Source organism: Macaca mulatta, chromosome 1 (genome assembly GCF_049350105.2).
Source record: "Macaca mulatta isolate MMU2019108-1 chromosome 1, T2T-MMU8v2.0, whole genome shotgun sequence".
NCBI lineage: Eukaryota > Metazoa > Chordata > Mammalia > Primates > Cercopithecidae > Macaca > Macaca mulatta.
This window is the reverse complement of record NC_133406.1, coordinates 63,718,471-63,733,642: the sequence shown is the minus strand read 5'-3', so window position 1 is coordinate 63,733,642 and position 15,172 is coordinate 63,718,471.

Sequence of the window (15,172 nt, the reverse complement as noted above, 5' to 3'; positions counted from 1 at the left end):
CTGGAACTCAAATCATCTGGTTAGCTTTGGGGTCACTTAAAACAAAACTTAAAATCCAATTCTTACACCTACTTAGAGTCTCTGGAAGCAGGTAGTGGACGAGCTTAGCCCCATGAAGATTCTGCCTCCACCCTCCAAACTGGACAAAAGATCCCTTCGGGACAAACTCGCCGTGTCTTCCCTGCCCCCACAGCACCTGGCACGTTCTGGGCCCACTAGATGCTCCTCATGAAAGCAGCCACTCATTGGAAGGAAAGGCCACCCGTAGTTGGCAGGTATCTCCCCAGATATTTACAGGCTTGGGTCAGTCCCTTTTGAATCTATAGGAGTTTCCCCTGACTTTAAACTCTCCAGCATCTTTGGTCTTATTTAGACAGCCTATGATTAGAGAAACTTAATGGATTTCCAAACCCTGAAAATAGGCCTTCTTTTAGACCTTATGAGAATCTCTGCTAGGCTTTGATTTCTTTCCCCCTTTGGCTTGTTTGTTTGTTTTCTTTCAGGCTAGATCTGGGGAAGGAGATTACCTGCAGAATCATTGAGAAATATATTTGAAGTCAGACAATAAAGCCTCTGTTTGACCTTGAGCCAGACCTGTCATTTCCAGCTTCATTCAGCTTTCTCCCCTGTAAAATGGCAATAGTAATGATTTATTGCTTACTTCACAAGGATGCTGAAAAGAGAAAATAAAGCCATGAATATATTGGTGATTTTGAAACTATAAAGTTCTTTATAATCTGGTACAGAGAAAGAATACTGGATTTGGAGTCAAGATACCTAGTATTTTCTCTTTAAGTGTTGTGGCATATTATGTACCAGGCATGTTCTGAGCACTTTATGAATGTTAACTCATGGTAATTGTCACAATAATCTTATGAACTAGGTATTATATTATCTTTCCCATTAGGCAGATGAGGAAAGTGGGGCACAGAGAAGTTAAGTAACTTGTCAAGTTGCACAGCTATTATGTGGCAAAGCTGAGATCCAAACCCAAACAGCTCGGCTCCAGAAACTGGTCCCCTTAACTAGCTTTTCTCACTCCTGCTTGAGAAGTTTGAGCCTAGCTCTGCCACTCACTAACTCTTCTGTCCTTCATTCATTCATTCCACATACACTTACTGAGTGCTTACTATGTGCCAGTACTGTTCTAGGGGCTGGGCATGGAGCAATGAACAAAACAGGCTGTCACAGAGCTTGCATTCCAGCAATTACACAAGGTGTCCAGAGGATTCAATGCTGTGGAAGATGAATAAAGCAGAGCGACGGGCTAGAGTGTGACCTTGAGCCCATGGTGTCTTCTCTTTGAACCTCTGCTCTCCTATTATACAATGTAGATACTGAGGCCTGCCCCACCTCCTTTAAAGGTTTAGGGGGCAATCAAATGAACTATATCCTATATAGAGGTGCATATAGGATATAAACCTTAAAACACTATTCTCGTGAAGAGGTTGTACATTCACTGCTCTTGCCTCTTTGTTCCTATGGTGCCTTTTCATACCTCTAAGCTACAGTCACCCTTGTTTCATAATTGGCCAGGCAGGTCTCTGTGTCATCCAATAAACTAAATATTTGAGGGTAGGACCAGATCCTGGTACAGAGTAAGTGTGAAACAAAGGTATCATTATTAGTATTAATAATCACAATTTAATGAGTCCCTAACAGTGCCAATTACCACCAGACACTTATGTACAATGCTGAAATTAACCTTCAGTGTAGAAGTTATTATTATCCTGGTCCCAGGGGAGAAATGGAGGCCCAGAGAGCTGAGAAATCTGCCCATGGCCATTCACCAGTGAGCGACAAAACCACAATCAGAACAGCCTCCAAACTCCACCATCTGTCACCAACCCCCAACTCATCCACACTTGTCCAGTCAACAGATCTGGCTTGAGCACCTACTATGCTCTTGGTGCTTTGCCGGGTACTGGAGACACAGAGATGGAGAAAGCAGGTGAGGTCTCTGTCCATGCGAAAAATAGAACAAACAAGTTATCACGTAAATAAGGTGGGCACGGGGTTGATCCACGGGGAGGGCCTACCTAGGCTGGGAGGTGGAGGAAGGCCTGTCTGAGGAAGGGACATCAGAGCTGAGCCCTGAGCAGTGACAGGGAGCTGGTAGACCTTCGAGGGACCTGGGAGGAAGGGCTGAGGTGTGAATGAGCTCGGAAACTTCTCCAAGCAGGAGGCGGCCTGTGCGCCTGAAGAGTCCCAAGAAAGGGAGACAGAGGTAAGAGGTGCAGTGAGAGGAAGGTGTGTCACCACCATACAGGCCCTAACAGACCTGGACAGGCGTGGGGGCAGCCACCGAAGCTTTCCAGGTAGTACAGCAATGTGATCTGAGGTCGATTTTGGAACAATTATGAATCGTTGAAATAACATTAGAGTCTGCTAATCATTATTATAACAATGTTTCCAAAAAGCTTGTTTAGGAGATAAGAGAGAAGAGTGAAAAAGGCCAGAGAAGGTAGAAGTAGGCTGGGAGCAGAGAAAGGTATTCAGCCAGCAAATGACTCTTGCTGGTGTTTCCCTTCAGTTTAGCTTCAGCTGAATCCAGCCTCCTTTATCTTATACACAGTCATAACTGACTGTCAATGGAAATCGCTAAATAGATTTCCAGGCTTCTGCTATGAGAAGGATCAGTTTTCTTCCCCCTTCTCTTCCCACCCCAAGGAAAGAGAAGGCCCATAACCCGGAAGAAGAGGGGCCCTTCGTGACTGCCTGGGGCAGGGTGTCTGCTGAGAGGCTCGGAGGATGCTTCTTAAGACAGTGTCTTGTCCTCAGGGGCAAGGCTTTTGATTTCTAGATGCAGGTGGGTCTCTGCCAAAATGTGGCCTGGGAGTTGGGCTTTCTGGGTGGCTTTGGCTGCCCTATGAAAAATGAACAGATAAACCAGCCTCATCCCTGCTCCACTCCCACATATCTGTGAGTGGAAATTAGAGCCCACAGGGCGGGCTTAAGGAGAGCATGCCAGACTTGAGGATCTTTGGGGCATCCTGGATGGACTGGTGGAGGAGGGAGGTGGCACTGCTGGGACCTGGCAGAAACCTCAGATGTCTACACTCAGATGTCTACACTGCCTGTGTTCACCTCCCCACCCCCTGCACCATGCTGCTACCCAGTCCGCTTCTCCCTCCTGGAGAGGAGGCAGATGCACGTCTTAGGAAGCTGACAAGAAGCAAAGGAAAGAAAACTCAAAGAAAGAAGAACCTTTTAGGAAACAAAAAGATTGAATTAAAAGATGTCTCAAAAACTGAATAATTCTGCCCATGCAAATTACATTAAATTATGTAAATTTATGTAAATCAGTCACATTTCTCCCTCTTCTTTCCGAACCCATCATTTTGCACCCCTGGAGGTGTCTGGAAGTGAGGGATCCTGACCGAGCTCCTTGTGCTAACACAAAGCTTGAAGAGTTGGGTTTTCCAATCTCTCCTACTCCTGGGATTGCAGATTTCTCCCTTGGGCTCTGCTTCACCCCACTCTGACCACAAGAAAACCCCTTTCCCAACAGCCCCCACCCCTCACGACTCCCTTGTGCTGGCGACTGGACAGGACATTTATGTAGCATATTTAGAGATGGTGGGGCAGATTTGGAGGAGGGAGGAGCTGAAAATAGACTTCATGCAAATATAATCTCTTTATGCTAATGATATGCAAATATAACGTTTCCCTCTCCTTGGCCCCCTGAAGCCAAGAAATGACTTGTCTGTGTGCAGTGGACCAAAAAGAGGCCAGGAGAGAAAGCCGGAGGGAGAGAGAGAGGAGAGAGGCCTGAGAGCCCTGGCTGACCCCTACCCCCATTCCCACCCCCAGACGCAAGTGACCCCCAGTGAAGGAACAGCTGCCAAGACAGCCCAGGTCTGGAGAGAGCTGTAGTCCAGGCATGGGGCTTGGGGCGCATGGGGGTATGGGGAGAGTCGCCTGTGCTTCCGAGCTTTCAGGACAGGTGCTGTCCCCCCTCACCCTCCCTCCTGTGGGGAGTGTGTCTCACCACCTCCCTCCACCTGTGTAGAGATTGTCTCCCTGGGCGCTATTATCTCCTGCAGTTGCTCGTAAATGACAGCACCCCCAGTGGCTGGCCCACCCAGCACTCAAACCCCTTCTGGCTGGGCTGCTTGCCGGAGGATTAGCTCCTCTTTGGAGAACCCACAATAGCCCTCCACATCCTTTGTGCTTCTGTTTGCAGCAAATATTGAAGCTCTCTCCTGAAACCCATTATGCGCCGCTGGGACAAAGGCTTTCCGCTGGTTTCCAGGACAGAGCCAATAGCAGGATGTTCCTTGCTACTGTACCTGCCGCCTCACCTGCGCTTCTTCTCCGGTTACCCCCGGAAGGAGATGATCCACATTCAGATGAGGCATCTCTGTGCCAAGGCAGTGGACACAGCAGATGCCATAATGCCCACACCAGGGTTTCCCCATTGGGGGGGATGCGCCCATTGCCCATTGGGTGGGCGGGGGTCACAAGTAGTTGGGAGATGCAAAGATCAAGGGCAAGGGAGCCTGGGCGGGAGCTGAGTAAGCAGCAGCAGGTGCGCTGAGCTCCCCTGCAATCAGGGCTTCACGACTGCTGTTTGCTCTGCCATGAACATCCCTCCCTTCCACTCCCTACCTAATTTTCAGGGGCCAGTTTTATTCATCTTTCAAGTCTCAGCCTAGACTTCACCTCATTACCTCCTCCAGGAAGCCACCCTTGCCTCCCACATTGAGGTGTTCCTCCTCACACTCCCATCTGGTATTTTAACGGCCGGCCTGCTCACTTTCTGCTTTCCTTATTCCGGCCTCCGAGCTCCTGAGGCATTTTCGTGCTGAGAACATCTGACACAACTCCTAAACGTGGCAGATCAATGTGACTGAATAAATGAACGACTGAATGAATGCAGCAAGTACGGGCTGTGCCTCATCCTGGAGTCCTCAGAATTCTGATTCAAGGGGTGTTAGGCCATGAAGGGCCCTGGGAGCAGGGCCGAGAATCTTTCATGGCCTTCCACGTGGACACCTCAGTTTGGTGAAGGGCAGGCTGGGGTGAAAGTCCACCAACCATGCGGCCCCGGGTGAGTCTCTGAACCAACCCAGGCCTCTCAGTCCCCTCATCTGGCAAATGGGAAGAACGGCATTGGAAAGACAGAGCGGGAGAATGCTCTGAAAACAGCAAAGGAGTTGTGTGGAGCTGAGGCGCGTGAGCATGGTTATGTGGAGGGGACGTTATGGACCTCAGTTTGGGGCAAGAGAAGAAACATAGGTGTTTTCCAGCAGGTGTGTTGCTCCGGCAGGCAACCGGCGGTCACTCTGTAGCATGCACTGGGCGGGAGAGGACTTGGGGGTCCTGTTTCCAGGTCTGAGGGAGGAGGCGGCATCTCTGGGCCCGGAACTTCCAGTGGCAACCCTGGGGCCTGGGAGCCGCTGGCCACACTCCCCTGCCTGCCCTTCCTCTCTCCTGGTCACTGCCAGTACGGAGCCTGGTCCAACAGGCTGGGAGCCTACTCCAACTCACTGCTGGGCAAGTTACTCCTTTCCCCTCACCTCGGTTTCCTCTTCTATTAAATAGAAATAATAACAGTGCTACTGCATAGGGCTGCTAAGATGATGAAATGCGATCAACTATATAAAGTACTCAGCACTGCTCCCAGCACATGATAGGTGCTCAGTAAACACAATCCGTCATCCCACCCACCCCTTTACTCATCCTGCCTTGGTTCTGGGAATCACAGAAATCACCCTCCCATTTTACAGAGGGAGAATCCGAGAGGTTCTGGAACTTACCAGAGGTCACCGGTGACTCAGGAATGGGAGTTAGACACAGACCTGGGGTGCCTGGGGTTCTACTCCCATTTCCCTGTGTTTTGGGGCTTGAATGAATGAATCATTTGGGGCTTGAATCATTGCTCCATATGTACAAATCCAGGTCACCCTGAGAGGCTGCAACAGAGGCTTCTCCTGCACTCCTCTTATTCCCTTGCAAATGCTGGGCTATAGAAACCCTCAAAAAATAAAGTGGGTTGGCTGATATATTAAGAGACAGACAGCAAAGCAGAAACAATTCCCTGACCCCCACCAGGTTCTCCGAGAGGAAGCTGAAGTGAGCTGAGGACCCCAGTGAGGAAAAGAGGTATCTGAAAACCAGACGTCCAGCTGGGGAAAAGTAGGGCCCAGGCAGCTCCAGCAGCCACGGGGTTGAGGAGGGTTCCTCGCAGTCCTGGCAAGCCAGGCTGGGGCACCTGCTCTGAAATGGAGCTTTCCCCAGCAGGATGTCAGAGTTTGGGTGGCAGCCTGGGCTGCTCGGTGTGGCTGTCTCATAGCCTTTTAGTCACATAGGAGGCTGCTGTGGAAAGGAGGTGACATGCTTGACAGCTGGCAGCAGTCAACCTTCTACATATGTCCCTGCATAAAGTGAGAGGCAGGTGGCAGGGGAGGGGGCACCCACAGGAAGGAGAGTGACTCCACAGAAGGGCATCCAGCCTGCCAGGTACAACCTCCCACTCCCACCCAGGATCCCTGGTACAGCCTCACCCCACCTCCCAATTCCCCTTGGGGATCCAAGCCATGCCAGGCTGTTTGGGCAAGAACCACACCTGTGCGTGCCACCCAGGTATCTGCCTGTGGACAGGGACAAGGAAAAGGCTTTCCAGACAGACAGGACACTCTCCCTGACCTTCAGCTCATGAGGGAGGAATCAGGCGTCCCTTGTTCAGGCTCTGTTCCCTGTACTGAGCAAGTGCCAGGCACGTAGTAGACAGTAAAACACCTTTGAGGAGCAGCTGAATGAACTAATGAACTGTCCTCCAAAACCACCAGGCTGGGAGCGTCCACAGCTCCCTCCTGGACCCGTATCAGTAACTCACAGGTCCCTCCTTCTGCTCTCACCTGAGTCCCTTCAGCTGTCATTTAATCTCCAGTTTCTTGGTCAAGAGTCTGATAAATAAGCCTCTCCCAGTTCTTGGATGGTGATAAAGTGCCTCCTCAGCCTTTTTTGGAAGAAGTAATCCTAAAAATATCTTTCATTACTTCCTTGGCTCTCGCCTTGGCCCATCTCCAAGCCCTTCCTCGGCTTTCCTCTTTGAACCTGAACCTGCTCGTTCCTGGTTGGCTCTGCCGGAGGGAGAGGGCTCTTGAGTGAAGAAGTCTGAGGTGGGGGTGGCATGGGAGTGGCAGACCAGGAGGTGAGAAAGCACTTTTCTGCTTCAGGGGCATCCAGCCAGGGTAAAGCCTTCCCGCCTGTTTCTGAAACTCTGCTCATTCAGCCGGTCTTATCTTACTGCCACCAACCCACACTCCCTCCTGGCATCCTGGGAGAGCAGTCTCCCCAGCCAGGGGATGGAGAGATGATCTCATGTGGTGGCTCTAGGCTTTACTGTTCCTAAGAACTCCTGGGAGAACTTGTTAGAATGCGGATTCCTGGGTTCCATTCCCCAACATTCTGATTCTAAAAACCTGGAATGAGGTCCAGCCAGCTCATTCTTCACAAGCTCCCTGGAGGATGCTGACGGTCCAGGAACGCTGCTCCCGGACCACCTTCCCAAAAGACCAAAGGTATTTGGTAGATGGATCCTGCAAGGAGGATGGATCCTGCCCACATCAAGCAGGAGGCAGATGGAGAGGCAGGCTCAGGACCTAGGATCTGCCCACTGAAGGACAGTGAAACCCTCTCCCACCATCCCCCAGCTCTGGGCCCAGAGCAGCAGGAAGCCAGAGGAGGAAGGGGTAGGAAAGTCCCAGAGAAGAAAAGAAATGACACAGCCTGGCCTGGCCCCAGCTTCTTCAGTGACAAGAGGTTTCACTTGGTCCCAGGCCCCAAACCAGCAGAGACTGGCTTCCTTGTTAATGAAGAAGTTTGGCTGCTGGATGAAGAGGGGAGAAGGGCAGGTGGTGGCTGACTTCCAGCCTGAGTGAGGATCTGTAAGCCTGTCCAGTCGACCCTCTCATCTCTGCCTCCCTGTCTCAGGAGTCACTCCAGCCCTGAACCTGATAGCCCAGCTCAAGGCTCCTGAGCCTCCCCGAGCAGCAAACACTCCCCCACTGCTTCTTCACCCCGTTCAGGGGAGACTCCACCCCATTCCTGTAGCCCTGACCTCTAGATTCAATCAGTCTCTGTGCAAGCCTACTGCCTACCCACCCTCACCCCAGAGAAGCTCCCGGGAGTTCCAGACACCCTTGTATTCAGAACTTCAAGTGCAGAGTCCTGGGCTGGGGATTCTGGCTCTGTTGCTAACTAGGCCTGTGATCTGGGGCAGGCGACTGGCATTCCTGAGCCCCAGGATTTTCAGTTATAAAGTGGGGTTCATGATCCCTGCCTCCCTATGAGGATGAATGAGACAAGCCATGTGGAGTCCTCTAGTATAAAACTCTCACTTTGAGTAGTCACTATATTTCTACCATAAGCTCAGCTTCGAGAAACAATGAAAAGGAACATCTATCCAGCTCCCTGGTAGTCAAAGAGGTAGGTGGCTTCCGGAAAAAGGTGGCTTCAACCATTGTCCTCCCTCTGCATGGTATCTGGTACTCTCCAGAAGGGGAGTGCTTGATCGATCCAATGCCTGCTCTGTTGAATAGACACTGCCTACTCAGCCTCAGCCAGCCTGGCCTTGCCACTGGCCCTCGGACACCCAACTCTCAACCCCCCACAACAGACCCTCCCTCTAACATACCCAAATCATAAGCACCTTTCAAAGCCCAGCTCAACCCCAGCCCTCAAGAGCCCCTGCAGACTCCAGTGCTCAATGAGTACTCCCCACATCAGGGTCACCCATCAGTGTTCCCTCCCCAACTAGAGCCCACACTCCTCAAGAGCAGGATCACATTCCAAAAAAGTCAAAAGACGCATCACACAAACTGTCCTCACATCTGCCCCTTGCTGGGGACTGGGAAGGAGCAGCATCAGGTAGTGTCACAGTGCCCAGTGTCACAGCACAGAAATCCAGGGTCAGGGGTGTTCCAGCTGGTGGCCTGCCAGTCTCCATGTTCCCAGTTCTGACTGGCAGGGGCTATGGCGCAAGAGAGAGAGAGCTGGCCACTGAAAGAGCCTTTTTTCTCATGACCAAATGATAGCCCAAGGACTTGGGGGCACTTTGCAGAACATTTTACTTCTCAGAGCAATTTGAATGTGAAAGGCTGGCAGGGGCCTTCGGAACCATCTTGTCCAACACTCCTGGCTCCATGTTACAGATGAGGAAACAGATGCACCCATAGTCACCTGGGCTGAGAGGCAGAGCTAAAGTCCAGGTTTCTAGCACCCTGATCTTACTTTGAACCCCCTGGGGTTGGGGTTAGGGGGAGGTAGAACAAAGAGCTATGGAATTGACAGAGCCTCCAATGTTCACATGTAATTTAGTCTTCCTCCCTAACCTGTGACATAGGTATTACTGAACGCATTCTAATTTTCCTGTTGCAGGAGGAGGCTCAGAGTGGTTATGGCACCTGCCAAAGGTCACACAGCTGGTACATCTGGAGCTCTGCCCCTGGGAGCCAAGCATGCCAAGCTTTATTAGAGACCTGAGCTCTTGGTATTTCACTGGGCTTGAGGGAAAGGGCCTCCTTGCCTCCTAAGTGGGAGTGGGAGTGTAGCCATGGTGGGAGGTAGGAGGGAGCCTCACTTTATAAATTCTTATTCTCATGGCATCCTGAGAGGACTTCCCTCAACATTACACAGCTAATATAAGTTAGTGGAAGCTTTGGGGGCTCAGCAACATGGAGCTCTTCTGTTTTGGGGTGGTTGCCCCTCTCTGCAGCTCTCTACCTGTATATAAAAGTCCCATAGTGGGGACACCTGTGGTGACCCAGAACTTATTCACTCACTCACTCATTCAACAAATACCTGTTGAGTACCAACCACGTGCTAGGCAGTGTGCTAGACACTGAGGATGCTAAAGTGGATGGGACAGTCTGACAGAGCCAGAGGGGCTGGGGCTCCTAGGGAGGGAACTGGGGTCCACCTTGGCCCTCACCTCTTAGCCACTAACCTATACTATATTCTAGTAGGGGACACAGATGTGCAAACAGAGAAGAGTTGATCATTCACTGTGCTGGTGCCATGACAGCGCTGTTCAGAGGGTCAAGGAGCCCAGGGGAAGGTACCTGTTCCAGGCTGGGGGGCGACAGAAAGAGAAAGTTTGCTAAGTTCAGAAGGCTGTGCAGAAGTCAGCCTGGCAAAGGAGAAGAAAGGGCATTCCAGGAAGCAGGGCAGACAGTATGGGCAAAGGCATGGGGAAACAAACAGCTTGGCACATGAAGCTGTTTGTACACACTTAAGAGAAAGATCTGAAAGGGTGTATACCCAACTGCTAAGGCGGGTTATCTCAGGAAAATGAGATTATTTAGACTGGCTTTTTTATTTGCACATTACTATCTTGTTTGCATTTTTATAGTGGGCAAAAAATTACTTTCATAAGCAGAAAAACATATAACTAATAAAGAGCGTTCTGTGCATGATGGAACTTTGAGAAGCATGATGTTTAGAAACAGAAAATTGGAGGGGTTACTGCTGGGAGTGGAGGAGGAAAGCCAGGGAGCCGTCACAAGTCCCCGGACCCAGGGAAGCAGCAGGTTGACACCAGCCTCTAGGCGGTGGCCTGGGGTGTTCATTAATTGGGTGATTCCTTTCCTGGGAAGCTGCAGGGCAGACCCAGGGGCCTGAGGGGAGATGTCAGTCAGTTCAAGCTGATGTCTTCCAGCTAAAGCTCCAGGGAGTAAGCAGATTTTTGGGGTTCTGGTTGCCCCGTCAAGCTAAAATTCTCATGTTCCTTTGAGCAGGAGCCATGCTAGAGTGAGGCTGAGAGGTGGTTCCCACCAGCAGAATCAGGGGGTTCTAATTGGAGTGTCTTTCTTGACCTCTGACTCTTTTTCACCATCTCACTCTCCAGCCTGGACCTGGGCTGGACTGCTAAAGGACAAAATGCCTGAAGCTCTTTGAACAAGGTCATTTGCAAAAAAAAACAAAACACACACACACACACACACACACATCTTAACCTTTCGAATGAGTTTTTGCAGACTTCAGTCATTTTTCTCTAGAAAATTCTCTATCTGTCCTTTGCCAGAGGAGGCAGAAATAACCAGCAAACTGTAACTCAGGTGTGTCATTCAAACACACACACGCATTTAGTTTCTTCTCCATTCAGTGTGTTCCATAGGAAGTGGCTGCAATTTGAGGAGTTGGACAACACTGTCCCCAATTCAGAATAACTTCTTCTTCGCTGATGCTTGGAATTTTGTTTTGGGGTTATCATCTTCGTCCTAAAGCTTGTTTGCTCAGTCTCCCGCCTTTCTTTTCTTTTTCTTTTTCTTTTTCTTTTTCCCTACAATGGATGCGGTGGAATGGTTAGGAGGGGTGATTTCCCAGTCATTTAATGCAGGTTCGTTGGTGCCTAATTTCCGAAGTGGAGGTCACAGGCTGAGATGGTATTATCAGTTCCACTGCTTAATGTAAGCTCAGTAAGGAAATGCAGTGCCTGTGGACAAGATACGGGTTCTGGCCGATGTACGTAACCAATACGTTCTCCTCACCTTGGGGACTGTGGAGAGTCTCCCCCAAAAAAGATTGGAAGAATCCAGTTGTTCAGAGGAAGAGGGGCTTGATTTGGGGCTGAGACAGACACACATGGAGCCAGGCCCCAATGTGACCGTTTCGCTCTTGGCTAAAAAAATGTAGAGCTGCACTCTCTCCTAGCTCGGGCTGCCTTCTGGAGCCTCCAGAGTTAGGAGCAGCTCCGAGAGACAGGGATGAGGCTTCTACAATGACACTGATGATAAAGATGATGGGCCTCAGGGACGGGGTAGAAACAGTAGGCAGACACAGGGACGTTTCAGAGAGTATCTGATTTTAAAAGTGATGATGTGGAAAATCATCAATTACCAATCAAAGTCATGTCATGTGTGCCAGAAAACATAGAACACATATTTGGGAGGCAAGTGGGGAAAGAAGGCAGGTTTGGGGGTAAGGCAGGGCACCCCTGACCTAGTTGTGTGCTTGAATCAGTTGAGGAGCTTTGACACAATGCTCACAACCAGGTCCCATCAAGGCACAGTCAACCTGAATTTCTTGGTACAAGGCCTAAGAATCTGTACTTTTAAAAACTCCTCCAGAAGGTTCTGAAATACAACCAAGTTGGATAAACCTAACTGTGGTTAAGATGAAGTTGGGAGCTGGAGGAACAACCACAGGGTTAGGGCAGGAGGGAGAAGGGAGCCTAGGTCTGGAAGGGAAGGACTGGAGGGAACAGGCTGGCGGCAGGTAGCTCTGTGCCCATTTCTGGTGGCCTCCTCATGCCGAGAGAGCCAGTGGAGAAAGAACCAGAACCCTTTCACTCTGAGTTGCTTCAGAAGCAAGCTTCCCGTGGCTCAGTCAGCCTCCCCAGGGGCAGAGGCCATTTGGGGAGGAGGAACACCCCCTCTTCCAACCAAAGCCCCGATAAAAGGAACGACTAGGGTTTCCCTTCAGGACCAGCAGGATGGACTAAGAGCAATTTTCTGGGTCCCTCAGGCCCCACATACCACTTGTCATTTCCCATCAATGCCTAAAATGCCTTTGCCAAAAGCTGTGCCTCTCCTGTGAAGCCATGCCATTGCGGGTCAGGGAACTCCAAGTGAAGGAAAAACTGTGACACAGAACCTAGTGCCTCGCTTTTCTTCGCATGTGGCAGTGTGGGGAGGGGAGAATTGCTTTCATATCACAGATAAACTTGGGCATAGTGGAGAGTGGATGCCTCATTCACATGCACTTTTTTAATGTAAGAGACAGGATCAGCTGGGCACAGCGGCTCACTTTGAGAGGCCGAGGGGAGCAGATCTCTTGAGCCCAGGAGTTCGGGATCAGCCCAAACAATATAATGAGACCCTGTATAAAGAAGAAAGAAAGAGAGAAAGAGAGAGAGAGAGAAAGAGAGAGAGAGAAGGAAGGAAGGAAGGAAGGAAGGAAGGAAGGAAGGAAGGAAGGAAGGAAGGAAGGAAGGAAGGAAGGAAGGAGAAAAGAGAAGAGAAGAAAAGAAAAAAGAAAAGAAAGGCAGCCTTGCTGTGTTGCTCAGGCTGGTCTCAAACTCCCAGCCTCAATTGATCCTCTCACCTCTGCCTCCTGTGTAGCTGGGATTACAGGCATGAGCCACTGTACCCAGCTCACATGCATTTTTGAGGTAATATATGATTCTTCAATGACACATCTCCTGAAACTGTTCCAACCTCTCCTCTCCCTTTTCTTAATTTTGTTATTTTGGGTCTTCTGGTTGCTGCCTTTGGGACTTTCAATATCTTTAAATCTTTCTATCTCTCTACCTATCTGCTTTCCTTCCTTCCCTCCTTCCCTCCCTCCCTCCTTCCCTCCCTCCCTCCCTTCCTTCCTTGTTTCCTTCCTTCCTTCCTTCCTTCCTTGCTTCTTTTCTTCCTTCCTTCCTTTCCTTATTTCTTATTATTAATGCATCATCTCTAGATAGTGCCTATCACCCCGCCTCTGGGAGGGATGTGGGAATCTGTATCCTCTGCCCCTCCTCCAGGTTTCTGTGAGCCACAGCGTTACTTTTATATCATCACAGTTTTAAGTCTTCCGCACTTTGTCTATGGGTTGTGTCTAAGAATGAAGCTGCGCCCACTGAGTGCCGCTGAGTTGCACCTTCGCATTCCTGTGGAGACACAGTCACACTCCCCGTTCTTAGAGGAGCCTTGGGGAGAAGTCCAAGAGGTGCAAGGCTGCGGAGCCTATCAGGTCCCATTCAGAGATAAACCCAAGTCATACCTTGTAGAGGCAACACCTCCGTGGAAGGCGGTGCAGTCACAGTGTAACCGGGACTATCAGTCATCTAGTGTAAAGGGCTGGTGGTCAGATCCTTCTGGTTTTGTTAGGGAGGTGGAGGAGGGCATGAAGAAGGCAGAGCCCTATGTACCTGGAGTGGGAATAGTCCATGAGGCTGGGGGCAGGTGGTGCCCCAAAGAGCAGTTAGTAGCAGAAACAGGAGACTAGGAGCTAAAAAACTTAGCCCAGCTCGCAGATGTCTCTTGGCTCAGCCCTGTTTACCTTCAGGTGGTCAAGGACAAATAGTATGAGTGCTCTGGGGTGTTGACCATGCCCTTGTAAACACAGCTTCCCTGGACTTAATGAAGATTAGATGTGGGGGCATGATTTTTGGTGGTTAAAAAGAAAAAGAAAAAAAAAAAGTCTGGCTTTTTATAAAGCAGACTCTTTCCCATGTCTGCAAGAGTCATTATGCTGAGGGAAGAAACCTTCACCCAAGTCCATATTGTATGATTTCATGTATATGGATGAAGTCATAGAACAGGCAAAACTAAATCTGGTAGGAAAAAAGAATCAGAATAGTTGTTGCTTGGGGATGGGGCAGGGATTTATTGGGCATGGGGGCACTTTCTAGAGTCATCCTCATGTTCTGTACCTTGATAAGGATTTGAGTTGCACAGGTGTAGGTGTTTGTCAGAACTCATGTGCGACACATTGGAGAATTGTGCATTTCCTTGTATGTAAAGCTTATCTCCATAGAAAAAAATAACTGTGACAAATATTGAACTTTGCTAATGATATGGTGCTGAAGTATTGGCCTAAATGGCTACTAATGTCTGCACTGTGCTTTGAAATGCTTCCAAAAATACAAGGGATCTATGGATGGATAGAGGAATGGGTAGTTGGGTAGACATGTGTTCTGCAACACAGAACAAATGTTAAGGGAGGACTCTAAGTGGCAGGTGTACGATGTTCACCATAGAAGTCTTTCAACTTTTCTGTACGTTTAAAATGTTTCATGATAAAATGTGGAAATAGGAAGAATTAGGGTCCGAGAATCATCCTACCTCCGTAGGACCCTCTCAGCTGCTCTCCCAAGGCCTTGGTTTGTTTGCTTTCGTGGAGCAGAGGCCAGCAGCCACTCTGTAGCTCTCCTCCCTGGCTTCCCTCTCACACTATCCCCTGAGTTCATTTGCTTGGGCAGTCCAAATAACCACTGTAGATGTCACTGGACCACCAGACACGCGGAAATCTGCATCTCACAGACCCCCCACCATTTCCCTGTTCTGAGAGTCAAAGGGTCCTGCTTCCCTGGTAACCACTCGCCCAGCAGGCAATTAGTTCCCCTTCTCTGTATTGGAAGCCAAGAATGATCTTTCCCCCTCCCAGGCATAGACATAAGCAAGGGGTATAGTTCCTACGTGCCTCTTGCTTCATTCTTTCATTGTTTTTCTTTCTG